This window comes from Podarcis vaucheri, assembly GCF_965113315.1.
Source record: "Podarcis vaucheri genome assembly, chromosome: 4".
Classification (NCBI taxonomy): domain Eukaryota; kingdom Metazoa; phylum Chordata; class Lepidosauria; order Squamata; family Lacertidae; genus Podarcis; species Podarcis vaucheri.
Window position 1 is genome coordinate 20,258,790 of NC_138762.1, and position 13,079 is coordinate 20,271,868.

Here is a 13,079-nt window from a genome sequence, read left to right on the forward strand (position 1 = left end):
ATTCTTCAACATCAACTTTGTTGGACTGGTCATGTTGTTTGGGTGCCTGATTATCATCTTCCAAAGCAACTATTCTGAACTTAAAAATGGAAAGCGTAATGCTGGTGGTCAACAAAAGAGGTTTAAACACTTTCTCAAGGCAAATCTAAAAAAATGTAGTATAAACACTGACAGCTGGGAAACACTGGTTTGCGAGTGCTCCAATTGGAGAACAGCCTTCACCAAAAGTGTCATAAACTCTGAAAATGCTTGAATTCAGGACGAAAGGGAGAAATGTGATAAGAGGAAGGCATGTTTGGCAAACCCTCACCATGATCAACTTCTGCCCAGAAATTTATGTCTCCACTGTGGAAGGATGTGTGGATCCAGAATTGGACTCCACAGTCACTTACAGACCCATTGTTAAGACCGTGTTCATGGAAAACAATCTTACTTGGCTATGAGTGATCCCCAAAGAAGAAGAAGAAAAAAGAAGATAAGAATATAAAAATGTACAACTATCTTTTTGATCCGGCCAATTGCCTATCTAGTCCCGCATCCTGTCGTCACTATGGCAGGCCTGCAGGCATGACCAGAGCAGAGGAGCCCTCTTCTCTCCTAAGGTCTCCAGCAGCTGGTATTCAGAAGCATTACTGTCTCCAACCATGGAGGCAGAGCATAACAACTGTGGTTATCCCTTGTCCTCCATGAGTTTGCCCAATCTCTTTTTAAAGCCATTCCTTCCAGGGCATTGTCCCATCACTTTACTTACTGCAAACAGCCCAGTCTTCGGGGGAAGTGGATTTGTGACACAATAGTGCCTGCAAACCCAGAATTGTGCAGCCTAATTTTTTCACTATATAACTGAATTTCTTCTTAAATTCCTTCCCGGATTTTTGTTCTGCTGAAAATCGGTGAGCCGTTTTTACCCAAGTTGCCTGTGGACTTTGAATCCGTGTGATTAAAAGCAAATCAAGAAAAGTAGCTGCAGGGTTCTCCATTTCTCCTAGACCATTCCTGTTCAAATCAGTGGAACATCTTCTTGGAGCAGGTGGCTAAGAGGGATAACAGCCAGATGAATGCTCTGTTCTGGTGCAAAGCAACTGTCACTATTTGGGGATTGGATTCGGCCACATTCCAGCAAATTCAAGTTGCACATTTAATGCTGATTTGGAGCCCTTGTGCAATGAACCTGCTCCTCCCATCCGCCTCCCCAAAACCAGATTTTATTTTATTTTATTTTGCAAATAGGCGTGGGATAACATTTGCTTCATGCAAACCAGTTGGGATGAATGCTAAATAAACATGTCATCTGGAAGTCATCAAGGAGCTAATTTAAAGAGAGCCTTATTTTTCTATCCTGTCATAGAAGACTGCTGGAAAGTTGCATTCTCTGCCTTGTAGAAACTTGGAGTTGGGAGACATACAGAGGATCATGCAGTTCCACCTCCTGCAATGCATAAATATGAAACTGTCCCATACGGAGATCGAACCTGCATCCTTCTCCTTGTCAGCACCACGCTCTAACCAACTGAGCTATCCAGGCTGGGTCCAAGCAAGTTGATCTTTTTTCCCCTCTTGAAAGCAACACTAGCCAAGGCAGGCATGCTTAAGCCAACGGATTCCAGCAGGTTTAATGGCACCGCCCCACAGCCCCTGGTCTGAGCAGAAATCTATCCAGAGTCTACATAAGGTCAAACCCTGTCTGCGTGACTTTTGCATGCTTACCATAAGAGTCAGGGGGCGTGTTTTGGTTCTACTGTTCATCTAAGAAAAAAAGGCAAAAGGCAAAAGACAAAAATATCAGTTAAATGATGAGCATATAATCGGCAAATTACACAAATTTCCGTTCAAAATTCAGACTCAGCAGCTGGAATCCCATTCGCACCAAGTTTTGATGAAGCCCCATTGAGTCCACCGGGATTTGTTTCCCAGTAAATACCCATGGTCTGCAAAGTTGCAATCCGGTGTGCATTTACTCAGAAATCAACCACACTGAAAGGGATTTATGTGGAGCTGTGCTGCCCAGAAGGCTGCAGCCCGTCCCGGGTACCCTTATTCATGAAGAACCCCCATTGAATTCAGTAGGCTCTGAATCAGAGTAGTCATCTCTGGAAGTGGGCTGCAAAAAAAGGCTTCGACCCTGTGCGCACTTACTTGGGAGCAAACCCCCATCGAACTCAATGGGGTTTGCTTTTGCGTAGGTGTGGATGGGTTCATCAGCTGGATTCAATTCAGCAGACTTTTTATACGTGGTGTGTGCGCGCGTTTGTGCGTTTTAACTGGCCTCCCGGCAGCGAAGGGTGCTTTAAGCCTGGGGACATACTAAACGAACCTTTTCGCCAAGATGCAGCGAGGCGCTCTGTGTGTGCGAGACACAGGCGCGCGCTCTCTCGCACGCGCATACACACAAATACACTCATCGCAGACTGAGAGGAAGGCAAAGAGGCGCGCACAGCCACTCAGAGGCGGCGAGCGAGAGGGACCCGGGAAGGCATTGGCGGAGAAATCGCAGTCGGGAGAGCATCACCAACCAGAGGTGGTCTTTTCACCTATTTCCCAATATCATCCAAATCTGAAAGAAGGCGAGAAAAGAGCACTGGAGAGGCGGCGAGGAGAAAGAGAGAGGAAGCGAGCGAGCGGGAGAGCAACGCTGCCAGACTATCTAGATCGCCGAGCCCTCAAAGTGCTGGGGAAATCACTCGGCTTGTGGAGAAGGGATGCTATGATTTTTATTTTTTTTATTTTTTACCTGGGTTTCGCAGCCGTGAAATCTCCAGATCTGATCCTCGTCTCTCTCTCTCGTTTTCTCTATTTGAGGGGGAGGAAATGAAAGAATAAAGATCTTTCAAAGAAACTCCTGGCACCAAAGACCTTAAGGGACTGAGAAGACCAGCTCTGGCCAAAAGAGGCTGGAAATCCCTAAACTGAAGAGCAGGCAAAAGGAGAGAGGCAGAAGAGGCAGTGTGAGAACTGGGGTAAGTGTCAACCTCCCTCCCTCCCTCCTCTCCACATCCATCCATCCCTTCGTGATTTCTCTCTGGCTGTAGTAGTTTATGAATGGCCTCTGGGCTGATTTTGGACTGTTCTGAAGGGGAGGGGTTTTTTTTTCCTGGGTTCGCGTCTTGCTGTCACTCCCCTTCCTCTTGCCCATTCTTAAGCTAATGGGTCGGTTTTGCCCATCGGGTGGTCTTGGCTGAGAAGAAGGATTTGCTTCTTTTTGGACAAAGTTCAGGCTGGAAGGAGAGCAGCTGGCTGGCATTGCAGCTGAAATATTCCCAGGACTGAACGGTGAAAAGAGGCAGCAGGAGAATGTGAGGAAAGGGCTCCTTTTGCTGACTGCAGTTTGCTGCCTTACAAAACAAGGAGGCATGTCTAAAGTTCCCGGGCTTTGGAGATTTCCTGGCACCGAGGTTGGCAAAAAAAACAACACAAAAAACCAACCCCCACAGATAAAATGCATCAGAAAGCCAAACGTTTCAGTGGCTCTGGCAGGAAGCAATGTGTGTCACTGCGACTTCTGTAGAAGTTCAGGATGGGGTTTGACTTGGGAATAAGGCAGTCTCCTCCTGAGTCAGTGAAGGAGAGGGTGAAAAGGTGATCCAAAAAAGAACGACATTTTTTTTGGGGGGGAGGGCAGAGTGAGGCAAAGCTGGAATTATCTAAAAATGCACAGATTCTATTCTGCGAGGCAGTGGCTAAGAGGATGAGCGTGGACTATTCACAGTTGGCTGAAAGAAGAGTTGAGAATGTGTTTTTTTATGGTGTTACAGCTAAATATAGTAAGTCTCACCCTTATCTGTTGAGAAATCAACATGGGCTTGTTTTGGCCAGTTCTGTCTCTTCAAATCATAATCCGGTTCTTCTCCTTGAGCATAAAACTTGTGTAGTTGCCGACATAATCTGTATTATATTTTAAAACGACACATAATGTGTCATTGTCACATCAGAGTTTTCTCACTTGGGTAAACTTCCCGAAATTTTACACTGTGATGAACGATAGCATGCAAGTAATTTTCTTTTTGTCTCACACACATATGCAATATTATCTACAAAGGAGATCTTAAGACCCCACAGCAGCAACAAGAAAACTTTAAAGCAAACTGAAATCTCTCCAACACACTTTTCCTTAAGAACCTTAACTAACAATGCCCATGGATCTGTTTTGTATTTTTTGAGATGGAGAGTCTGAGGTTATTATTATTTTTATAAAAAGAAATCAGGATAAGTAATTGAATGGTATTTGAGTATCAGTGATGGGGCAACTGATCATTTTGGAATTTCAAGAGAAATCTGGAATTATTTCAGTCAAGGTGCATCACTGTCAGTTGATGAAAGTACATTTGGAATGTTTGTAAGGGGAAAAGCAGTAAGGGAGTTATTTTAAATTGGGAAATGGTGGGTAGAGAATTGAGTGGAAAATAGCCATCAGAAAAGGAGAAGTAGGACCCCAACACGTGCTCATGCTCAACAACGCAGTGTCTTGGTGATGCTTTTTATATTAAAAAAATACTTGGGGGTTCATTACATGTATATGCATGTAACATGTAGTTTGCCCAGATGTCCTGTGAACATTAGTGGAATGAGAAATATTCAGCCTCTTTTATACATGTATTAGAATAACGAGTGGAATTTTTTTTGGTTCTTGCTTCAGAGTCATGTTCATTGTTATTCCTTAAGAGTTTCTCTCTAGGTTTATTGTTCACTTGTGAGAGGCTGAACAAACTTCTGAAGATGTGCGGGAGTTGAACGCACATATTTTAAAATAGCGGAAGTTCAAAATGTGTAGGAAATATGATTGATATGTGAACAAAGAATGTTCCAAAGCGGGGGAGAGGAATCAAATTCTCGAACATCCAGGCTCCATCTACCAAATTAAATTGAGCTGTGTGGTTGGGTAAGCACCATCATAAAAGTTATGATAGTTAAGAGCACAGCGATTGGAGGTCTGCCAGAACTGGGGAGGGGGGGAGAGAGAGATCCTCCAAAACCAAAAAATCAAAGAACAGGAAATATCTGCTAATTTCCTCAATACGTGGAACACTTACACCTGTACAATTAATGCTTCTGGAGCATGGGCTACAAGTGGCAATGACTGCTCGGGAGTATTAATATATTGTGATGCTTATAGGGTGAATGTGTTTGGTCTTGCAAATTGTTTCATCCAGATGTGAGTGAATCCACAGCGCTGAATCCATTTGCTGATTTCTTATAGCTGCATCAGTGTTGCATGGTGAGGGTCATCTAAGGTGGGGAAAGGTTCCTGCCCCAAGCAACTAGCAGTCTGTGACTTGACAGTGGAGGAAGGGGATCGAAGGGCAGGGAGGCAGAGGAGAGACAAGCACGATAAAGGATCAATACGAGCACATGCTGCTAGATGGACCATTTCGGCTGGGTGGTGTATCATTTGGGATTAGATGACTTCCATGCCCCTTCAGTATGTGAGTATATTATATATCAGGTCTGGGTAGCCAACATCTTGAAAGGCAGTCCTTATTTTCTGTACCCACTGAAGTCAAAAGCAGACGCGCAAGGTAGGATATGGAGAGGTTGAGCAGAACATCTGAGTGGCAGGTTGGGGAGACCTGGTGTGGTTCAGGAACCAACGGACCTAGAGACTCGAGTTGTCTTTCAACCTCTGTTTATTGTCCTTAAGTGGACATTTGTCTCTCCAATACACCCCAGCAGCTTCTGTGGTCCAACAGAGATGGCGTTCGAAACCCAAACTCATTTCCTGTTTAGCTGTGAAGTATTTCTTCACGCAGTGCAGAATTGAATTTATGGAATTTGCTGCTCCTTCGTGGGCCACTAGCACAGACAACTCTAAAAGGGGATTAGACCAATTCATGGAGGAGAAGTCTCTCAATGGCTTTTTGTCAGAATTACTGTACTTCCTCCAGAATCAGAGGCAACATGCCTCTGAAAACCGCTCACTGGAGTCAAGCGGCAGAAAGCTGTTGCCCTCATGCCTTACTTCTGGATTTTCTAGAGGTATTTGGCTGGTTCCTGCAGCAGCCATCCCAGCCAATCTCTACAGACCTTTGCTTTGAGTCAGCAAAGGTTTCCTCATGCTTTTGTTAATGTCCGTATCAATGCGGCAGCTTCAAATATGCATTTATTAAGTTTCTGTACTGCCCTTTCTCGCGATGGAGTCCATCTGAAGAATTATCTGTGTACGAGAAACATCTGTATATGAAAAACATGAAAATCGCATGTAGATCCTAACGGGGGACAATTGCACACATGTCTGGTTCATTTCATGTACCTGGATTTTGGTACATGCAATAATTTGGTACATGCAAGGAGCCACATGTACAACTGCAGTCACCAGATATGCAATTTCCTGGAGACTTGGTTTCAGGGTTTCCATTTAGGAAATCCACAAAGTGCTTATAGCTAGTACCCCTTTCTTATTTTACAGGGCCAGGGTGAGGATTAAATAGCATGTAAACATCTTTTAACTTGTCCTGAAACTTTATGTAGTGTCGTGCACAAATGGCCTCTCAAGATCCCCCACCATATTTTTGTGGAATACAAATCGGGCTGGGTGTGTGTGGAGAGAAAGTTATCATCTTTTTCCTCCGAGAGGAAGAGAAATTTTCTGTCAGTTTCTCAGGGGTGTGGCTTACTGGTGGTAGTGGTAGTAGCATGACTCACCCCCTTCAGTTTTTTTAAATTTCTGTTTTGCTGCCCCTGCAAGTTTCAGCTACCTTGGCAGTTTGGCCGCCATTTTGTTTCAACTGCAGCACCCTGAATCTAACATCCAACAGTGCAAATGGTATTGTGGGAATAATAATAATAATAATAATTTTATTATTTGTACCCCACCCATCTAAATGGGTTGACCCAGCCACTCTGGATGGCTTCCAACAAATATAATTTTTTAATGTTTAAAACATTTAAAACTTCCCTATACAGGGACAATGCAATGGCATGGCAATCACACAAAACCACATTGGAATAGCAAAACAACACAGTGATGTTTAAACAGTGGTCCATCGCTTCTAGTTACCTTTCCAGTTATGAAGTCTTAAAGGTAGGTAAATATGCAAAAGGAGTAATTCTTTAAAAAACAAAACAAAAAAAATGAACCATGGCTGAGATAATATTTTAAAGTACAATACCTCTAGAAATCTGAACATCACAGATAAGATATTTTGGGGGTGTAGACAAAGATGTTCATTTGTGATTGATGTTCATATGGATTATTTCCAGAGCAAATGTTGTCAACCAAAATGAAATAAAATGGTGGAGAGTATTGACAGAAAATTCTACAAAGTGGCTATTTTTTTCCCTAGGAAAGAAAAATATCAGAAACTTTCTTTAAAAAAGCAAGGGGGGGTTCTGATGAATTTACGTTAGGAACATGGCAGAAAAGAAATATGCATGGAAGATAATAAAAAGTCAGCCTTTGTATTACTTTTCAAATTGGTGATTTAAATGGCGGACTTCTTAAAGAGAAAAAAAATGCCATGGAAATGCTAAGTAATAGTTAAAAAAGAGAGAGTGCCCTACCATTTGAAAGGGAGATAAGAAGGTTTTCACTAGAAAAGATAGCCTAACCTTTAAGAAAAGATCAAGGCGCTCTCTGAGGATAGCTCAGATAAACATGATGCAGCTGTTAGGGTAATAGAAGCACTCATACAAAGTAGCTGGAATGAGTCGGCTGAGTAACATGAAGCATGCGGGATTTTGTCCGTACCCTAAAAGCAAGGTCAGGGCTCGTAGTTTGCTGGAGTCCACTGAATTAGTTGCTGACATAAGGAGCCTATTGGGGAATCGGCGGGTTTGATTTATGTGGTTTACAGAAAGAAAGAAAGAAAGAAATCACCCCGTTTGGTACTCCAAGAAAACTATTGATTCTGCAAAGGAAAGGTTGATTGCATTGGAACAGATTCAGGAGAGATCCAGGGACCAGCGGGGGTCAGCAAAGGGTAAAGAGTTCTGTGTAGAGATAAAAGCACACCTTTCTGTGTTGAGGCAGTCTAAAGATGCTGCCCTTTCGTTTCGTTTCCATGAACTAAAACCATCTTGTCAAGGGGCTATTTTGTTAAGGAGATAAAATGGAAACTTAGCCGCTGAAATTTGCTTGTGTGTGTGTGTGTCTTCAAGATGTTTCACTGACAAACCGAAAACAAACAAAAGAAGGCATAAAGTATTACTGTTTGCAAACATGCCATGCAAACAGGTGCATTAGTCGAGAAGCTGAGATTAGCTGCAGCTCCCTGTCATCTTCAACCCCCCCCCCCCGTTGCAAACCTGAATCTACTGCTAGCTCATAATGTATGAAATGGTCCCTATTTAACTGGTATATTCCTAAAGACTTACAGCAAAGTTCTATGCATGTTTGCTCCAAGTCTCATTGGATTTCATGGGCTCTACTTCCAAATAGATGCATTGCACACAGACTTGCTGTTTTTACTTAAACACAGCAATTACACATGCAATTTATTTATTTGGAAGTAAGTCCTGTGAAACTTTGGGAAACATACACAGGACTTGGCTGTAACCTTGTTTCATTCATTTCTGTGAGACTTACTTCTGAGTAATCATGCATGGAATGAGGCTGCAAGGCTGCCTTCTTGAGCATGCTTACTTGGGAGCAAGTCTGGGACATCCATCCATGTCAAAATACTTAGGCTTGTGCATCTTCTGCAGATTTCTGAGTAAGCATGCATATTATTAGATTGCAAATTAGTCATTTTCACAGTTAATGTAAATCACTTATGGCCCTAATGTAGGCAGAGAAATGGATGATTTGTTAAGAAATCAAGGTGGTTGGGGTATCAAGCTTGCCTCGTATTTACTTAGAATTCTGGCTTTGTCAGTTTCCCTCAAATCCAAAATAACTCAAATCATACAAATTTACAGGTGAGAGCCAAACTTCATCATCCATCCAGGAAAAGAGTGTGAGAGAGAGAAAAGGAGAGAAAAAATGACCACATTTTAGGGGAAGTGCAAAATACGAAAATCTCTTTTGCTGCAGATGTGACCTTTTGACCTGGCACTCCCCAGTCAGAGCTTCTCAAGGCCAATACAGAAATGCCCCCAGATGTCCCCCCAAAACAGTGGGGCATATCTAAATGTTGCCCGCATTCCATTTCCCCAAGACATATGTATCCCTCTGAATCATAACCGTGATGACCGACTTGTTATTTCCAGCTGATGTTTTTTGTGCGTGTGCTAAAATAGTTCCTTGCTTCCAGCTTCCGAGAGCTTTTTCCATTCCTCCAAACGCACCGTATAATTTCCCACTGTTCCTTTGCACCCTCCATATGTTCAGGCAAACAGCTTGCATGTTACGTTTTCTGTCAGTTTCTGAAAAAGCCTAGATAACTCATGCCACTTCTTAGAGTTTAAAAATACAAACAACCCCTTGAAAGCTGCCAGGGTTGGAGCGGCTTGCATTTTTAATTCCTGCGTCTCTCGCAGTGTCCAGTTGGTTGCTGCTAGCTTTGTACGACTGCAGGGATTCTTGACATATGGCTGTTTTTCTTCCGCGAATACTTTCTCGAGCGCTTTAGCAGGCTGATGTTCTAAAAAGGGAAAGAAAGCATATTCTTGCAGCTTCTCCTTTATGATAGGGAAGGGGGTTGATTGGGAGCCACGGGGGGGTCCCTGTATAATTTTATTCTCTGAGCATTTGGAATCGATAACTCTATGTCGGAGGCTGTTCCATTTTCAAATTACATCCTTAACACCCAATGACATGCATTTGTATTTTATGTAATATTGGTTATGGCGGGGGGAATATTTAAGCTTGGGTGCTTTCACTGAACATGCCCCTGTTCTTCTCTCATAAGCATTACTCACAATCTGTGTGCACAAGTGTGACCAAGTTGTGTAGATTTAAACTCTGTTGCGGTTCAGAAAAATCTAATCAGATTATGAATAGCTCAAGGTACTGAACTGGGGAGGGTGCAAAACAAAGAATGGAAGATGTAAACTGTGGGAAAGACTGAAGATACTGGACCAGCAGTAATGCATGGAGGCACTGGGCAGTCACAAAGCAAAGATGGGGATCTAGTCACCACCAATGCAGCGATTCCTTGATGTTGCCGCTGCCTTGCCTTGACACATCTCTGTCCGACTGAGCACAATACTGCCACCGCTGGGATAGCATCAGCCCCGCACCCCACTGCTGTATTGGACGCTCATAGAATCATAGAATTTTAGAGCTGGAAGGGGACCCTGAGGATCATCTAGTCCAACCCTCTGCAATGCAAGTTGCCCCATATGGGGATCAATCCTGCAACCATCGCGTTATGAGCACCGCACTGTAACGGACTGAACTATCCATTCATTTGACAGTCGATCCTACTGCTTTCATAAGCTTTTATTTACAAGGGAAGTGTGTTCAAGAATTGGGATGTTTCCTATTGAAGTCAGTGATGGGAGCAATAATCTAATACAGGCATAGGCAAACTCAGCCCTCCAGATGTTTTGGGACTACAACTCCCATGATCCCTAGGTAACAGGACCAGTGGTCAGGGATTATGGGAACTGTAGTCCCAAAACATCTGGAGGGCCGAGGTTGCCTATGTCTGATCTAATATTAAATAATCTGTTACAGTGGTACCTCTGGTTAAGAACTTAATTCGTTCTGGAGGGCCATTCTTAACCTGAAACTGTTCTTAACCTGAGGCATCACTTTAGCTAATGGGGCCTCCTGCTGCCACTGCACCACTGGAGCACGATTTCTGTTCTCACCCTGAAGCATAGTTCTTAACCCGAGGTACTATTTCTGGGTTAGTGGAGTCTGTAACCTGAAGCGTCTGTAACCTGAAACGTTTGTAACCTGAGGTACCACTGTACTTGACTCAAATATTCTTATGGTGGAAGTGAGACCAGTGGTTTAGTCCCACATCACTGGTGAGGAAGACTATACCCAGTGCTTTTTTTTTCTTCTAAAAAAATGTTTAGGGGTTGTCAGGGGTTCAGAAGCAGAGACGCAGAGAAGGGTGGAAACAGAGAGCGAGGGGGAGGAAGCCGAAGGGAGAATGAGTGATGATGACGAACCGAGATCTCCAAGCCTAAGCAGTGAGTCAGAGGACTCCCAAAAGGGAGCCCCAGTGAGCAGAGCAAGGGGGGGATCCGGGGGGACACCCCAGGAGGAAGGGAACAGAGGAGATTCAGAGAGCAGCAGCTGGAAGTCGGGACCCACGCTCAAGACTGAGAGCAGCAGGGAGGAAGGCAGCCAGGCATCGGGTTCCGGAGGCCGTCAGCAGGAGGGAGGGCACGAGTCAGGGGTGGTCACGCCCTCCTCAGAGAGCGAGGCAACGGTCAAGAGGAAAGTAGAGAGTTGGGCGCGCGCGCCAAGTTCAAATGCAGCGGAAGCTGGAGCAGTAAGCAGCCCGGAGAGTGAGCCAGGTCCCAAAGCCCGCCGAAAGGAAGCGGAAGGATCAGGGGGGTCAGCGTCAGAGGAGAGTAGAAGGGAGGAGTCCCAGGGGGGCAGAAGGACCCAGAGACGTAGGGAGAGGCGAAGGAGGTGGAGCAAGGCTAGGGTATTAAGCTGGTGTGCAAGAGGCGGGGACTCAGATGGGTCTTCGCCGACCTAGGGCAGAAGGTGTAGAGCTGCACGCTGCAGTTCGGAAATGAAACCTGTAACTCAATAAAGACTCTTTTAAAGTGGACGCTGTGTGGCGTGGTCCTATGTGAGCTGGGACCTGGTAGCAGCTTTGACAGTAAGACCCATCTCATCAAAGCTTCAGAAACCTGAAACCTCGCAGCGGGAGCAGAAGCCGCTAGGGGAGGAAGAGGGGTGTCTGTAAGCAAGCTCACAAAGGTTAGCAAGATGACGGAAGAACAGAGGATCTCCGCGCTGCAAGAGGCAGTGACCCAGTTGTCCTCAGAGGTATTGGCTTCCAAGAAACGGGAGGAGGAGACTACAGCCGCCTACAGAGACCTACACGCCAGGTTTGAAATGCTTGTTAAGCAAGGGCAACCGGGACCCAGACCGGAGGGCGTGGGATTGGCACGGAGAGCAGGAGGGCTTGTGGCTCACTTCGATGGGACTTTGCAACAGTACCCTAATTTTAGAGCAGACGTAATGTGCGCACTGCAACTGCTGGCAAAAGACTTTAGAGATGAGGAAGAGAAGGTGGGGTTCATATTGTCCCATTTGCATGGGGATGCCAAAGCCTGGCTGCGCAATTTGTGGAGGGATAAAGATCCGGCGCTTCAGAATGCAGATGCCTTTATCAAAGCGATGGATGCGTGTTTTTTGTCTACTATTGATGTGGATCTTGCCAGACGGGAGATTCATGGACTAAAACAAGGGAGGGCGAGCGTCCGGCAGTATCACGCCCGATTTTTTGCGCTGGTCAGTGCTTTAGAATGGGATCGGGATTCGCCCCCTGTCAGAGACCTCTTCTGGGAGGGTCTAAGTTCTGCGGTTAAGGATGAAATTGCAAGGGGGGAGAGGCCCCGAAGCACGCAGGAGGTGGTCCAAAGGGCGCTGACTGTGGGGGTGAGGCTGGAAGAACGTCCATGGTGCAGAGATGAAGGACGTGGAGGGCGCGAAGCAGCGAGAAGTTTCTCTTTCGTTCCGAGGGAAGCAGCGCGTGCGCAATCCACACCTCCGCCAGGAGGGGGAGGGGAACCGATGGAGGTTGGAGGTGCAAGGGCTCAGTCAGCAGCCAGAGCCCTAGCACCGGCAGCAGTGAAAGCGAAGCCTCCTAGAGGGAACAGGAAGTGTTACATCTGCGAGGATCCAGGCCATTTGGCGAAGGAGTGTCCCCGGAGGCTCCACAAGCACACTGCAGCCTCAGCAATGGTGACTGCAGCAACGCAGCAAGGAGAACCACAGCAGGGAAACGACGATGTCTGGCTGGAGACGGAGGCACTGGGGCCCAGCCAGACGCATCTGTGAAGCAGTCCCCAGCGATATTGCAACCCACGGATCCCCTCCCACCCAAACCAGTAGTGCAGCTCACAGCGTCTCTCCAGCTACCCAACGGCGTCACTATCGAAGTGCCGCTTTCTGTGGATTCTGGAAGCAACGCAGACTTTATAGCGCAGAGCTTTGTGGAGCAGCACGCTATACAGCTATTGCCTGCCACTCTGCCCCTGCAAGTCGTCACAGTGGATGGCAGAGAGTT

General features: G+C 45.5%; 1 protein-coding gene across 3 annotated transcripts in view; it reads left to right on the top strand.

Moving 5' to 3' along the window:
• Positions 1–2,402: 2,402 nt before the first annotated feature.
• CNTN5 (contactin 5) overlaps positions 2,403–13,079 on the top strand; it is a 657,243-nt gene continuing 646,566 nt past the window's right edge. For all 3 annotated transcript variants that reach the window (XM_082219029.1, XM_082219028.1, XM_082219031.1), the window contains exon 1: positions 2,403–2,957. The gene's annotated coding sequence lies outside the window, so the exon portion shown is untranslated. The remainder of the gene's footprint in view (positions 2,958–13,079) is intronic.